The following is a 15,522-nucleotide window of genomic DNA, read 5'->3' as shown; positions in this document are numbered from 1 at the left end:
CGTCGTACCAGCTGTTCTTTTGCAGTTTCCGAAAGCCAATGGTTTCGGTTGCAGCTGTAGGAAAGGAGCTTGAAATACCGCACACAGTTCCCTTATAAGTAGAAATTCGTTTCGCTGCTTGTTGTGATTGCAGCTTCTCGATGTTGAACTTTCCTTGTGTTTGTTGACGTGCGTTTGTTTCTGCACAGAGGCGGGCGCGAATCTTGGCTGCAACAATATAGTAGTCCGGGTCGATGTTAAGACTTTGGAGCGCACATACCTCTAAAACATTGGAGAAGTGTCTTCCGTCTATCGCAACATGATCGATCTGGTTGGTGGTTCCGGCGAAGTCGATCAGCCTCAACCTATTAGGGGATGTTTCATCGTGAAGGCTGAATTTACCGACCGTAGTTCCAAAGGTACATTCTTTGCCTAACTTGGCGTTAAAGTCGCCAAGCACGACTTTGACATCGTTGTGGGGCAACTCTCATAGGTGCGCTCCAAGCGCTCATAAAAGGTATCTTTGGTCATATCATCCTTCTATTCCGTCGGGGCGTGGGTCAGCGATATGTTCGCCTTGATGCGGATTGTGGCTAGATGTTAATCCACCGGGGTGAATGACAGTACTCGGCGACTGATTCTCTCTCCCACCACGAATCCCACACTAAATTTGCGCTCCTTTATATGGCCACCGTAGTAAATGGCACAAGGACCTACTTGCATTTCTTGGACGGCGGTGATTTCTAACAACGAGTGAAACCAGCTGGGCAGCGTCACCTTCCCAATTAAGGGACGGACATTCGTTTGCCATGGTCGTAATCAAAAGGGGGTCTCTCATCCAAGGCCGGCATACCACCCTGCACCTTCTCAATTTAGCTCGCCTTCAAACGGATGTTCTTAGGCTACTCAGAGGATACTTGGTCAAAGACCGTGAGCTGTTTGAGCCATATGTAAAATAATCTTTTCTGACCACTCCCAAGTGAATGGCGATATGAGAGCTTTCCTCTCTTGCGTGAACTTCAACACATAACTCCATCCAACAACTACATATATACTTGTTTGTACATAAACACAAAATCAAAACAAGTAAGGAAGGGCTAAGTTCGGGTGTCACCGAACATTTTATACTCTCGCAATATAAAGTGATAATCGAGATTTCATTATACGTCATTTACATATTTTTCAAATACCGTATTTTTGTAAAGTTTTATTCCGCTATCATCATTGGTTCCTAATGTACTATATATTATACAGAGAAGGCATCAGATGGAATTCAAAATAGCGTTATATTGGAAGAAGGCGTGGTTGTGAACCGATTTCACCTATATTTCCTACATGTCATCAGGGTGTTAAGAAAATATTATATACCGAATTTCATTGAAATCGGTTGAGTAGTTCCTGAGATATGGTTTTTGGTCCATAAGTGGGCGAGGCCACTCCCATTTTCAATTTTTAAAAAAAACCTGGGTGCAGCTTCCTTCTGAAATTTCTTCCGAAAAATTTTGTGTTTCTGACGTTTTTTGTTAGTCCGTTAACGCACTTTTAGTGATTTTCAACATAACCTTTGTATGGGAGGTGGGCGTGGTTATTATCCGATTTCTTCCATTTTTGAACTGTATATGGAAATGCCTGAAGAAAACGACTCTGTAGAGTTTGGTTGACATAGCTATAGTAGTTTCCGAGATATGTTCAAAAAACTTAGTAGGGGGCGGGGCCACGCCCACTTTTCCAAAAAAATTGCGTCCAAATATGCCCCTCCCTAATGCGATCCCTTGTGCCAAATTTCACTTTAATATCTTTATTTATGGCTTAGTTAAGACACTTTATAGGTTTTCGGTTTCCGCCATTTTGTGGGCGTGGCAGTGGGCCGATTTTGCCCATCTTCGAACTTAACCTTCTTTTGGAGCCAAGGAATACGTGTACCAAGTTTCATCATGATATCTCAATTTTTACTCAAGTTACAGCTTGCACGGACGGACGGACGGACACAGACGGACGGACGGACAGACAGACATCCGGATTTCGACTCTACTCGTCACCCGGATCACTTTGGTATATATAACCCTATATCTGACTCTTTTAGTTTTAGGACTTACAAACAACCGTTATGAGAACAAAACTATAATACTCTCCTTAGCAACATTGTTGCGAGAGTATAATAATACTACACACCACACAATTATATGTGAGTGGTCCATCTCCCAGCTAGGCTTCGCATTGCCCTGCCTCTTTGTGTTTTCAAGCTTCCACAGACGTTCGTTCGTGCTGGATTGTTTTCTAGACAGGTATCCTGTTCCTTATTAGCAGGAGTCTCTCTGAATTATTCCTTTTACATTGGAAAAATAATCGTATAAATTAATTAATAACACTGGTAAACAAGAATTTACTCGGTTTTTGTGACATGAACAGAACAAAGTGTTTACAAGTATTATATAAAAATTACCACTAATTCAGAAAATAGCTACAGCTTTCTTCTATCACCTATAGTTTTTTTTTGATAAGAGGATTTTTGTTAAAAAAACAGCTATACACATATTATTGATATATTATTTTATTAACCAAAGAGTACCTTAAAATGTTACTGGCGATTTTTTCGGCGATATTTTGTTTTTGGATTATTCCTTAACAATGTCCAGCAGTAATCGAGAGGCAAACTGACACTACACTTGCCTTGGTATCGTTTCTCTATAGCATGTCTTGGTGGAACCGTTCCCCACGTTCGTCACTTGCGGCCCCTAAATTTTCGAGGAAAAAATCCAGATGGAAGTTCAGAAAGTGAATTTTAAGGGATATGCTGCAACCCATTTTTTTTACCTTTGTAATTATCAGCTTTCACATTTCTAAAAAAAAGCATTCCAGGCTCGTTTTTCAGTTCGTTGAGCATTTCCTCAAATATTTTATCCTACATTAGTTCGCTTATTAGCGGACCCACAAATATGTCCTCCTTAATTTTTGCTTTACTGACTCTTGGAAATTTTTGTTTCAGACACAAGAACCAGCTTCCATTTCTGTCCATTGCCTTAACAAAATCAACTAGAGGTTCACTGGTAACGTTTTTTTCTCCCGGAGTGAATGCCTGACATACTGGCCATACATACGAATGTACATACTACTGTGATCAAAATGAATTTTGTCCATCACGCATTTTTCGATTCGGTTTTTATATCCTCAATTGAGTCACAAAGGGGTCCTCGGAGTGGTCATGTGAATTTGCTGAATAGTCAGAAGTTACACGAAGGTAAATCAGGCGAATGCGGTGGTTGCGGCACGATATTAGTTGAAGGTGTGACGAAATGACCACGAACAACCAATGCAGTATGAGATGGTGCATTATCGCACTTCTTTGTTCAATAAATTCAGGCATAGTGAAAATCGAAGAATTCACTTTTAAAGCCTCACAAAACGACGCGTAAATTAAATACTAATGAATATTTTGTTGTGAAATTTAACATTTTGTATGTATGTCACTAACAGTACTACCAACTTACAGAAAGAAATTTACCGATTCGGAAAATACGAGAAGTAAAAATTAATTCAAATTAATTCACCTTTCTACTTGATCACAGTAGTATTGTAAAATCGAAAGCCGCAGTTTACAGAATATCTGTGGGGGATTGAAAAATTCTGTTTTGAGATTTGAATTCAGGGTATCAAACTGCATTAGAAACATCTAAGAATTTTCATGTCACATGAAAAGAGTGTAATTAAAAATATTTATAATTTTAGAACTTAACAATTACGTAAATTCTTTCTCTTAAATTCGATTTTATATGCGCAACAGTTCTTTTCAAAGAGACTGCTTACCTCGCAACGTTACGATCGACCACAACACGTGCAGGATGGGATAGATACCGAGAGTTGAAGAGGGAAGCGAGACGCATTTGCAGGCAGAAAAAGAAAGATGCCGAAATGCATGAGTACGAAGAGCTTGATAAGCTGGCCGACAGGGGTAATACTCGAAAATTCTACGAAAAGATGCGGCAGCTAACATAAGGTTTCAAGATCGGAGCATAATCTTGTAGAACCCCCAAAGGTGATCTAGTGACCGATACCCAGAGCATACTTAAATTATGGAGGGAACACTTCTCCAGCCTGCTGAATGGCAGTGAATGCATAACGGCTGGATCGGGAAGAACCTTTTGGAGCCGTTCGATACCAAACGAGGTTTCAGACAAGGTGACTCTCTTTCATGTGACTTCTTCAACCTTCTTTTGGAGAAAATAATTCTAGCTGCAGAATTAAACTGATAAGGTACAATCTTCTATAAGAGTGTACAACTGCTGGCGTATGCCGATGATATTGATATCATTGGCCTTAACAACCGCGCCGTTAGTTCTATTTTCTCCAGAATGGATGAGCTAGCGAAGAAAATGGGTCTGGTGGTGAACGAGGGCAAGACGAAATATCTCCTGTCATCAAACAAACAGTTGTCGCACTCGCGACCAGGCACCCACGTCACTATTGACAGTCATAAGTTCGAAGTTGAAGTGTAGATAATTTCGTCTATCTTGGAACCGGCATCAACACCAACAACAACGTCAGCCTCAAGATCCAACACAGGATATCTCTTGCCAACAGGTGCTACATCGGACTATGTAGGCAATTGAGAATTAAAATCTTCTCTCGACAAACAAAAAAAAAAACTCAGTAAGTCACTCATTATTCCCGTCCTGCTATATGGTGAAGAGCTGGTGGACGATGACAACATCAGATAAGTCTACGTTGCGAGTTTTCGAGAAAAAGGTTCTGAGAAAGATTGATGGTCCTTTGCTCGTTGGCCACGGCGAATATCGCATGCGATGGAACGATAAGCTGTATGAGATATACGACGACATTGATATAGTTCAGCGAATTAAAAGACAGCGTCTGAGCTGGCTAGGTCATGTCTTCCGAATGTACGAAAACACTCCAGCTCTGAAAGTATTCGACGCAGTACCCACCGGGGGAAGCAGAGGAAGAGGAAGATCTCCACTCCGTTGGAAGAACCAGATGGAGAAGGACCTGGCTTGGAATCTCGAATTGGTGCCACCCTGGGAAAAGAAGAACGACTGGCGCGCTGTTGTTTACTCAGCTATAACCGAGTAAGCGGTTTCTCCGCCAGTAAAGAAGAAGAATAATAATAATTTGTATGTATGTTTACACATTCATAGTTATCATTATTTTATCTAGTTTATAAGCTGAGTAAAATGCTGATATTCGTATCCACCACGAAAAAACAATTAAAAGCGACTTTTTCAGTTTTCTTTTAGATAATAAAGTTGCCAAAAAATCGGTAATTTTTTGTAGGCGATTAATTTTTAATAATTATAATTTCGGAATGTTTTCACTAAAATACCATTTAAGGGGCTATACCAGTGTAACGCATGAAAAATTAGGAGATTTTCTTGAATTTAAAAAAAAGTACTCTATCGAATGTTTTGAACTTCTTTGGACGTAATAAGGTACATTTTCAGCTATACATATTTAAAATTTTTTTTTTACAAAAATATTGAAAAATAACGGAGTTATGTGCTGTGTTCCAACTTCTGGCATGATTCCGGTCGAATGAATACCTGAAACAAAAAGAATCAAACAGTTTATTAAACTTAAAGATATTTCCTATACAGGACGTAGAAGTATTGAAAAATATGAAAAATTAACAAAATGGCGTAATTTTGAAAAAAAAATCGTTTTTTAGGTAAAAATGGTCGTTTTATTAATGCCACATTGACAATTTTCAGGCAATCAAAAAGATCATAGGTCATTGTATAGCAAATGTATCCAACAATACCCAGTTTTAATTTGAAGTCGATCGGTCAATTTTTCGTTGAGTTATAATGTCAGCAGTTTTGAAAAATGTCGTTTCGAGAAAAACGCGTTCAAAGCTTGATTTATATACTTTATTCTTGTACCTGCGAGCGGTCGCTCTTTAGAACGCTGTCATTCAAAAACTACTCAAGATACGACCTTGCCGATTTCACAGGATATTTTCGGAAATATAAGCTATCGAAAAAGTAAAAATTAAAAAAAAAAAAATTTTTTTGAAATTGCCACACTGCTATACATCAGAACCGTGAATGTATATTTGTGTATAATAAAAGAAACTATTGCTGGATACATCGCATTTACAACCCCTTCCAATCATTCACTAAAGATAAATGTACTATTTATAAGAAAATTACCCAAATATTTTTTCGCAACATTATTCTGTTAATTTCACTATAAGCTTTCTATTATAAACTTATAAATTTCACGAATTAACAAAAACGTTTTTTCTAATGCTTCTTCTTCCCATCATAAAAGAATTGCGTTAGAAGATTGCGGTAGGCGTAATCTTGTATTCTGTCATTCTTGATTATGGGTCAATATAGGTGCAATATCATAACCATATAAAACAGCTGATCAAACCAACTTTACGGGCAACATTGTTTTCAATTAGTGGTATCATAACACCATGACCATAACTATGGTTATTATGGGTATGGCGTTATGGTTTGTACCCGCTTTTTGAACCTTTATACCATGTCACGCAACGAGCAATTGGGGAGCTGCGACTGTGTGGGTGAACGCGAAATTAAAAAAAAAACCCTCTGTGAAACTACAATTTTCTTCCACCTCGACTATACTTTGGATCGGGCGCACTCCGACTGGATTCGGTGGAGGGCGTTCCTAGCTAACGAACGAGCGGCTAGTCAGTTATCCCTGAGCACCTGGAGAGTAATGACAAACATTTTCGCGCGACGTGTTTTTGTGAGTGGTGCAAGCCAAAAATGCAGCGTTCGTTACAGCAGTGGTACGCGATTAAATTCCGTGCAAAACTCGGTAAATCTGCGACAGAGACGTTTTGGCTTAGCCAAAAAATACTTTAGAAAGAAGTGGTGTGTTTCGGTGGCACCAGGACTTTTTGGAGGGCCGGGAAGAGGTCGCTAATGAAGAGCGTTCTGGGAGACCTGCGATTTCACCAAACACCGACAATGTGACTCGTATGCGCAAAGTTTTTAACTCAGACCATCGACTGAGTATTCGTTTAATTGCCAAGATGTTAAATTTATCAAGATCTGTGGTTCATGGCATTGTGACGGAGCACTTGAACATGTGCAAGGAGTGCGCGAAGATGGTCCCAAAAGTACTCACTGACCTGATGATCCTGAGACAAAGAGGCAATCTTCCGCAAGCATTTTGAGACAAAAGAGGGGATGCAAACAGCATGCAGCTCGGGTCTCAAGGCTATTTCGGAGAATGCCTTTCGTGACGCCTTAATTGCTTGGAAATCGCTCTGGCAGCGCTGCATCGACGTAGAAGGGGCGTATTTTGAAAGCTTTTAAAGAACGACTGAAGGATAGCACGTCAGTTCACGTGTGTAGTAAGCTAGCTGATAATTGTGCTAAGAAATGCCGACCATTGCTGATATGCGACATACTCCAAATAGCCGGAAAATTTTGTAACGATACATAAAACGTTTCACTTTCAAAATATGTTCCTTCTAGAAATATATGTTTACCAATGCATTTAGGTGTTACAATTTTAATTGCTTAATTGTTGGTGGATTACCTGCAGACTATGAAAAAGAGCAAGGCATGATGTAATCCCACTGGATAAAGCGATGCGGTTAACTGGTAATTAGGAATCAAAGAGCTTTAATAGTGACGAGCGAAGGCAACTCTAAAACTGTACACTGGGTGTACTTCATCCTAAACGAATTTGAAATCATAGTTACCAGAAAACGCAAAACACGCGCCGGCGACTTGCAACAAACATGCATTAAACTAGGATGAAGTTTCTACTTAACCGAACACATCTGCATGTGTTTATATACAATGCGTTTAAAAAAATATTTTTTCTGTAAAGCATTTCATCTGACTTCAGTGCTTCTGCGAAGCATTTCAAAACCCCAAATCCATGAGTAGAGAGCATTCCATAGACACGAAAACTTTGGGGGTGCTTAAAATTCCTTACTGTGTTTGCTTTTTCTCAATAAGGGGAACAAAAGCTTTGATCTCACTTTTAGAAGTCATGTGATTCCTCTCTCATCTAGCTTGTCATCCATCACAAATGCGCAAAAGTAATCCTCCTATCAGAAGATGCTATAAATATTGCAATTGACCTCTAATGTCAGTTCTGTTTTGACATTTGTGTAGTAAACACATGCGAAATACACGTAAATAAACAATGGTACGCTACACTACTCCAGAACGCGGGTTATTGGTGACTATTTATTTGACCACTAATCGGTCGGTGACTTTGGCACAATGTGAATTTCGTCGCAGATTTCCTGGCCGTCCGACGCCTACTGGTGAAACACTGCGACGTTTAGCCGCTCACCTCGAAAAGACTGGCACAACACGAGATGCTGCCAGGCGTGGCAGACCCCGGAGTAGCCGTTCTGCAGAGAATAATGTTGCTGTTGCGGAGGATGTCATGGAAGCGCCGTCGACATCGACCAGACGACGTGCCACGTAAATGGGTATCAGTCGACGGTGTTTACAGCGAATTTTGATACAAGATTTGAAGATGTTTCCGTACAAAGACGGTGCATCAGCTGTTAGCTGCTGACCGCCAATCACGTCTAACATACGTTCAAGCCATCCTTAATCACCACCAAGAGGAAGATGATTTTTCATCAAAAATAATTATGAGTGATGAGGCCCATTTCCATCTTGGCGGGTACGTAAATAAGCAAAATTTACGCTTTTGTGGCACTAAAAATCCGCGTGTAACCCACAAAGAGCCATTGCATCTGCTCAAAGTGACTGAATGGTGTGCTGTTTACACTGGAAGAGTCGTCGAAACTTTTTTCTTCGAAGACGTCACCTGCGAAACGATTATTGTGAGTGGTGAGCGCTACATAGCAATGATCAACGAGTTCTTTTTGCCGCAACTTGATGAATTGGGATTGGAAAACATGTGGTTCCAACAGGACGGTGCAACGGCACACACTGCACGTGCCACAACCGATATGCTGAAGAATGCATTTCCCCGGCGCCTAATCTCCCGTTTTGGCGATTTGCACTGGTCAGCAGATCGCCTGATTTGATGCGCTCCAGACTTCTTTTTGTGGGGTTTTTTAAAGTCGCGGGTTTATGTCAACAAGCCTCAGGCTCTTGCAGCTCTTAAAGACAATACCGGTCAAGAATGTGAGGACCTATCGCCGGAAGTTCTGGCCAAAGTGATGGAAAATGCTATAAAAAGGGCTCAAATCAACTGTGGTGGCGGCCTTTTACATGATATCATATTCTCGACTTGTTGTAAAAAAATTTAAAATACCAAATAAAAATAATCCACAAGCAGAACCGAAGTTTTTCATTTCTTAAAAAAATTACAGCCAAAAAACATCGGAAGGTTATTTTCATAAATACCTTGCGTTTTTAATAGTCCATTTGGGACCCTTAGGATACCTTGTTAGAAAGACTGCTTTAAAAGGTTTCTCTTACTAAACACTCATTTTTCTTATTTCACAGTACAACGTGTCAAATTAAGAGGGTGGAAAAAATTGATAGAATTGTACGGATGATTGCAATTGAACATTTTTTTTAAGGGACTGTATGTATTTAGATGTATACGAGAATCTTTAGTCACATTGACACATCTGTTCTAATTAATTTTTTTTAATTATAAATTTTGTAAATTCTAATATACTATAGGCTTAAAACATGCATATGCATAGATGAATAGAACTGTTTTTATACTCCAGAGTTTGACCCAAAAGAGGAGTTGATCAGGTCCTAGCGTATGCAACATTACAAAGTGCTAAAGCAGATACACTAATACAACAAAGGAGAGTTAAAGTTGAATGGATCAGCTGCAGGCTACAGTTAAAGGAAAATATTAAAAAATGCTTCCACTGCTTCGGACCTTGAGACTTATCTTGGGATTGTAAGGGACCAGATAGAAAACTTAAAGAGTGCAACAAGCCTCCAATCTACTGTCTATGCATAGAAGGCAGGCACGGCCAACTTGGTCAATTACCCGGGTGAAGCAAATGCACATACACACATATCTTTAACTGCGAATGCACTCGTTAGGAGGATATGACAACGGAGCGTTATTACGATGTGGTCATTATACGCGAGCAGTACGAAAGGAATCTGTTTCCATTAAACATGATTAGAAGACAGTAGATGCACTGCCGCGATTCGTCTTGCCCTAATTAATTTTTATATGTGTTCCGCTATTTATACAGTAATGATACACATATTTCCTATGTGGTAAATCTACAATGTTTCTTTAGCGTTGTCGTCATCTGTTTGTGCATGAGTTGGGCACCTGATTGTGAGGTGATGCCTTTGATCAGGAATGTTTGGTGAGCTATATTAACTCCCTCAACAACAAAACAGTCATCACAGCAAGGGTTCGTCTAGGCCAAATGTGATTTCTGTGCCATAATAAGCTGCTATTTAACACCCAGCACAGTGAGTTATTGACTACCGTACAGTAAACAAGTTTTTAGTGGTTGTTTTTCTCCTATTTCGTTCGCTCTCAACAATTTTGTTGTTGTCAAGTGTAAATTTTAAAAGATAGTGACTTTCTCTTAATAATCAGTGTAAACTAAAATAAAGTGAATTTTGTTTAATTTAAAAAAATATTTTGCGTTGTGAATCAAACATGGCCTCCGACCCTGGAGGTGGTAACCAAAACTACTTTGCAGTCTTGGGAGCGGAGCCATCACCCAAACGGAAAATTCCTAACCTCAATAATCCACATGACTTCCCACATTTAAAGAAAAACAACAAAACATTGAACCTATCCCCTTCCTCTTGTCCCAAATTCCTTATAATTAAAAACAAAGACAGTCAAAAACCTTTAAAATCCATTAACATATTCGTTCTCCAAAAAGCCCTGGAATCAATTACATATGAACAACCCAGTTCTGTCTCATTTACCAGAGACGGAGATCTCCTCATTCTGACCAAAAATAATCAACAAACCAACAAGTTCCTTAAAGCTACAAAACTATCAAACATTTGTGAAATTTCCGTTAATTTACACCCAACACGAAACACGGTGAAATGCGTTATATATGCAAGCTGTCTTGCTAGTCTTACTGAAAATGAAATAGTGGACGGTCTACGCCAACAGGGTGCAACAGAGTGTAAAAATATTACAAAAATTATAGATGGTAAAACTGTAAACACCCCTCTTCACATAATTTCCTTTAACGCATATGAATTACCCAAAGAAGTTAATGTCGCTTGGCTTAAAGTTAAAGCTGAACCTTATATCCCATCCCCAATGCAGAGTAAAAACTGCTTTGTTTTGGGCCATACAACCAAACATTGCAAATCCGATCCGAAGTGTAACGTTTGCTCTTCTTCAACCCATAACCCCACTCCATGTAGTAAAGTAGAATGCATTAACTGTAGACAACAACATAGATCGGACCACAAACTATGTCCCCCTACTTAAAAGGACAGACATTCTAACATACAGAACACTAAATAAATGTAGTTACAAAGAAGCAACTGAAAAAATAAACAACGAACCCAAAAAAATACGTTTCACCAACAGAAAATTTAGAAGAAGCAATAAATAAAAAAATCAGAAAACCAAGAAATTCTACTCGAGAATCGAGTTTTCTCGTAGAATATTCGATTTTTCGGAATCGATCTTCAGTAGTCGAAGTCGATTAAGAATCGATTCTTGACATTTGACTTTACTATTAATTAAGTGACTAGTTTCAAGTTATACATACTACATACGAGCACAAGAAAACTCGCGATTCTTAATTCTTCACGATAAATTTATTAAAATGGCGCCTAGCGCTGTATGGATTTACTTTAAAAAAATAAACAACGGGTCCAGTGTCACCAATGTGAAAAGCAACTAAAATATAATAATAGTACGTCTAGCTTAATCAAATATTTTAAATTTATTTAAAAACTTATTTTATTAAACTTGTTTAAACAACTTGAATTAATTAAAGAAATTTTATATGAAATGTAATGTTATTGGTACATTATTTATAGACAAAAAAATATAATTGTTTTTAACTATTTTTGTGTTTTTTTAATCGATTTGAATTATTCATTCAATTTATGCCTTTTGATTTAATAAATAAATTTTTGTCTTTTTAATTCAAAATCGATTAAAATCGAAAGAATCGATTCTTGCGCTCAATTAATCGATTCTTAGAATCGAAAGATATAAAAAAATAATCGGAATAGAGAATCGATTCTGTAAACAATCTATCCATCTCTGATTCAAATAAACACTCACATAACATATCCTCTTCCAATCTTTCTTTACCAAACAACAACAATAACCCAATCTCCCTTTTAAACGCACGTACTCTTCTCACACAACTCTTAAACAATAATACAGTACTACAAAACACCGAAGACAGAACTGTTATTCAAAATACTCTTCTTCTACAGATTCTCTTAGCTCAGAAATCGTTGACGATATAGTATTATAAAAAACTCTTACTACTAAATATTTCTTTAATAGTGAAGTTTCTTCTCACCTAACACTCATTGATTCTCTATGGTACTTAAGACTCTGCAGTGGAATCTTAATGGTTATTACAACAATTACAATGAGCTCACTTTACTTCTATAAGAAAATATGGTTCATATAGTTCCTCTCCAAGAAACTCATTTATCTAATAACCCAACAAACAGTATGATACCGCCTAACTTTTCTATTTACATAAATAACGACATAGCGCGATACACTTGCTAAAAGGGGAGTAGCTCTATTAATCCATAACTCACTTGAACATTCCAATCTTAACATAAATACTAATATCGTTTCAGTGGCTGCTAATATTAAATCCAACATTACTTTCACAATAATTAACGCTTATACATATATCGCCAACCGACAATTTAACAGAAGCCGATTTATCAAATCTTATCAACACTTCATCACATCCTACTTTACTTCTTAGCGACTGTAACGGGTGGAGTTCTCTATGGATTACCCCTAATTATAACAAAAGAGGTAAAATCATTTCCATCTTCATACAAAACAATAATCTAATACTACATAACGACAAATCCCCTACCCATTATTATATGGATATTATATTAAAAAACTATGGAGAAACTTTTAGCCGACTTAACCTTCAACATTAACATTAGTAACCAGGCAGCAGCAGCTATGCTAAGAACCAGTTAACAAGCCCAGGTTTTGCAAACGTTCAACTTACTGGTGGAATGAGCAACTTACTTCCCTAAGGCTTCAAACAGTGGATTTATGGAAAATTACCAAGCGTAATCCCACAAATGAAAATGTTTTAAATTATAAAAAAAGCCAATGCAAAGTTTAAAAGAGAAGTTAAAATCTCAAAATGAGAGGATATTAATTACCAAACCAGCTCCCAAATTCTCTGGAGCAAAATAAATATCATCCATGGAACTTCCCTTCAAAAAATATCCACGTACTATAATTCAAAACTCTGAAAATTTAAGCACTTCCACTCCAGTAGAAATAGCACAGGTTTTTGCCAAAACCTGGTCAAACTATTCAAAAAATAGCAATTTTAGCGATAAATACGTAATTAGCAAAAGTCAATATATTAATTCTGTCCATATTAATGACCGCTTAAGTCAAAAAGCAAAGCAAATAGATCTTTCTTTCTCTACATTTGAACTTAATTCTTGCCTCTCTACACTGAAAGGTAAAACTCCAGGCCTAGACAAAATCCAGCCGCTTATTAAAAACCTTTCCCCCCATTGGTAAAACTAAACTATGCCAACTATACAACATAATATTTACAAATAGCGTAGTTCCTCAATTTTGGAAAACAAGTCTCACTATCCCCATAACAAAACCCAATAAACCAAAAACACCACTAAAGGTTATCGCCCAATCTCACCTATTCCATGTTTATCAAAAGGAATGGAAAAAATTAGATTAATGTGGTACCTCCTAAATAATAATCTACTTTCTCTCTTCTTACCTTCTTCTTCTTAATTGGCGTAGACACCGCTTAAGCGATTATAGCCGAGTTAACAACAGCGCGCCAGTCGTTTCTTCTTTTCACTATATGGCGCCAATTGGATATTCCATGCGAAGCCAGGTCCTTCTCCACTTGGTCCTTTCAACGGAGTGGAGGTCTTCCTCTTCCTCTGCTTCCCCCAGCGGGTACTGCGTCGAATAATTTCAGAGCTGGAGTGTCTTCGTCCATTTGGACAACATGACCTAGCCAGCGTAGCTGCTGTCTTTTAATTCGCTGAACTATGTCAATGTCGTCGTATATCTCGTACAGCTCATCGTTCCATCGAATGCGATATTCGCCGTGGCCAACGCGCAAAGAACCATAAATCTTTCGCAGAACTTTTCTCTCGAAAACTCGTAACGTCGACTCATCGGTTGCTGTCATCGTCCAAGCCTCTGCACCATATAGCAGGACGGGAATGATGAGCGACTTATAGAGTTTGGCTTTTGTTCGTCGAGAGAGGACTTTACTTTTCAATTGCCTACTCAGTCCGAAGTAGCACCTGTTGGCAAGAGAAATTATGCGTTGGATTTCCAGGCTGCTGTTGGTGGTGTTAATACTGGTTCCAAGATAGACGAAATTATCTACAACTTCAAAGTTATGACTGTCAACAGTGACGTGAGAGCCAAGTCGCGAGTGCGACGACTGTTTGTTTGATGACAGGAGATATTTCGTCTTGCCCTCGTTCACTGCCAGACCCATTTTCTGTGCTTCCTGGTCCAGCCTGGAGAAAGCAGAACTAACGGTGCGGGTGTTGAGGCCGATGATATCAATATCATCGGAATACGCCAGCAGCTGTACACTCTTATAGAAGATGGTACCTTCTCTATTTAGTTCTGCAGCTCGAACTATTTTCTCCATAAGCAGGTTGAAGAAGTCGCACGGTAGGGAACCGCCTTGTGTGAAACCTCGTTTGGTATCGCACGGCTCGGAGAGGTCCTTCCCGATCCTCACGGAGCTTTTCGTGATGCTCAACGTCAGTTAACACAGCCGTATTAGTTTTTCGTGGATACCAAATTCAGACATCGCGGATGCTCTGGGCATCGGTGACTAGATCACCTTTGCGGGTTCTACAAGAGCATGCTCTAGTTTTGAAACCTTGTGTTAGCTGCCGCATTTGTTCGTAGAATTTTCGAGCATTACCCCTGTCGGCCAGCTTATCAAGCTTTTCGTACTGACGCATTTCGGGGTCTTTCTTCTTCTGTCTGCAAAAGCGTCTCGCTTCCCTCTTCAACTCTCGGTATCTATCCCATCCCGGACGTGTTGTGGTCGATCGTAACGTTGCAAGGAAGGCAGTTTGTTTTTTCTCTGCTGCGACACGGCATTCCTTGTCGTACCAGCTGTTCTTTTGCACTTTCCAAAAATTAATGGTTTCGGTTGCAGCTGTACGTAAGGAGTTTGAAATGCCGTCCCACAGTTCCCTTATACCGAGTTGTTGACGAGTGCTCTCAGAGAGCAGGAGTGCAAGACGAGTAGAAAATCATTCGGCTGTCTGTTGTGATTGCAGCTTCTCGACGTCGAACCTTCCTTGTGTTTGTTGGCGTGCGTTTTTTGCTGCACAGAGGCGGGCGCGAATCTTTGCTGCAAGAAGATAGTGGTCCGAGTCGATGTTAGGACCTCGGAGC

Source organism: Bactrocera neohumeralis, unplaced genomic scaffold (assembly GCF_024586455.1).
Source record: "Bactrocera neohumeralis isolate Rockhampton unplaced genomic scaffold, APGP_CSIRO_Bneo_wtdbg2-racon-allhic-juicebox.fasta_v2 cluster10, whole genome shotgun sequence".
Lineage (NCBI taxonomy): Eukaryota > Metazoa > Arthropoda > Insecta > Diptera > Tephritidae > Bactrocera > Bactrocera neohumeralis.
The sequence above is the reverse complement of the archived record's forward strand: the minus strand, read 5'-3'. Positions refer to the sequence as shown.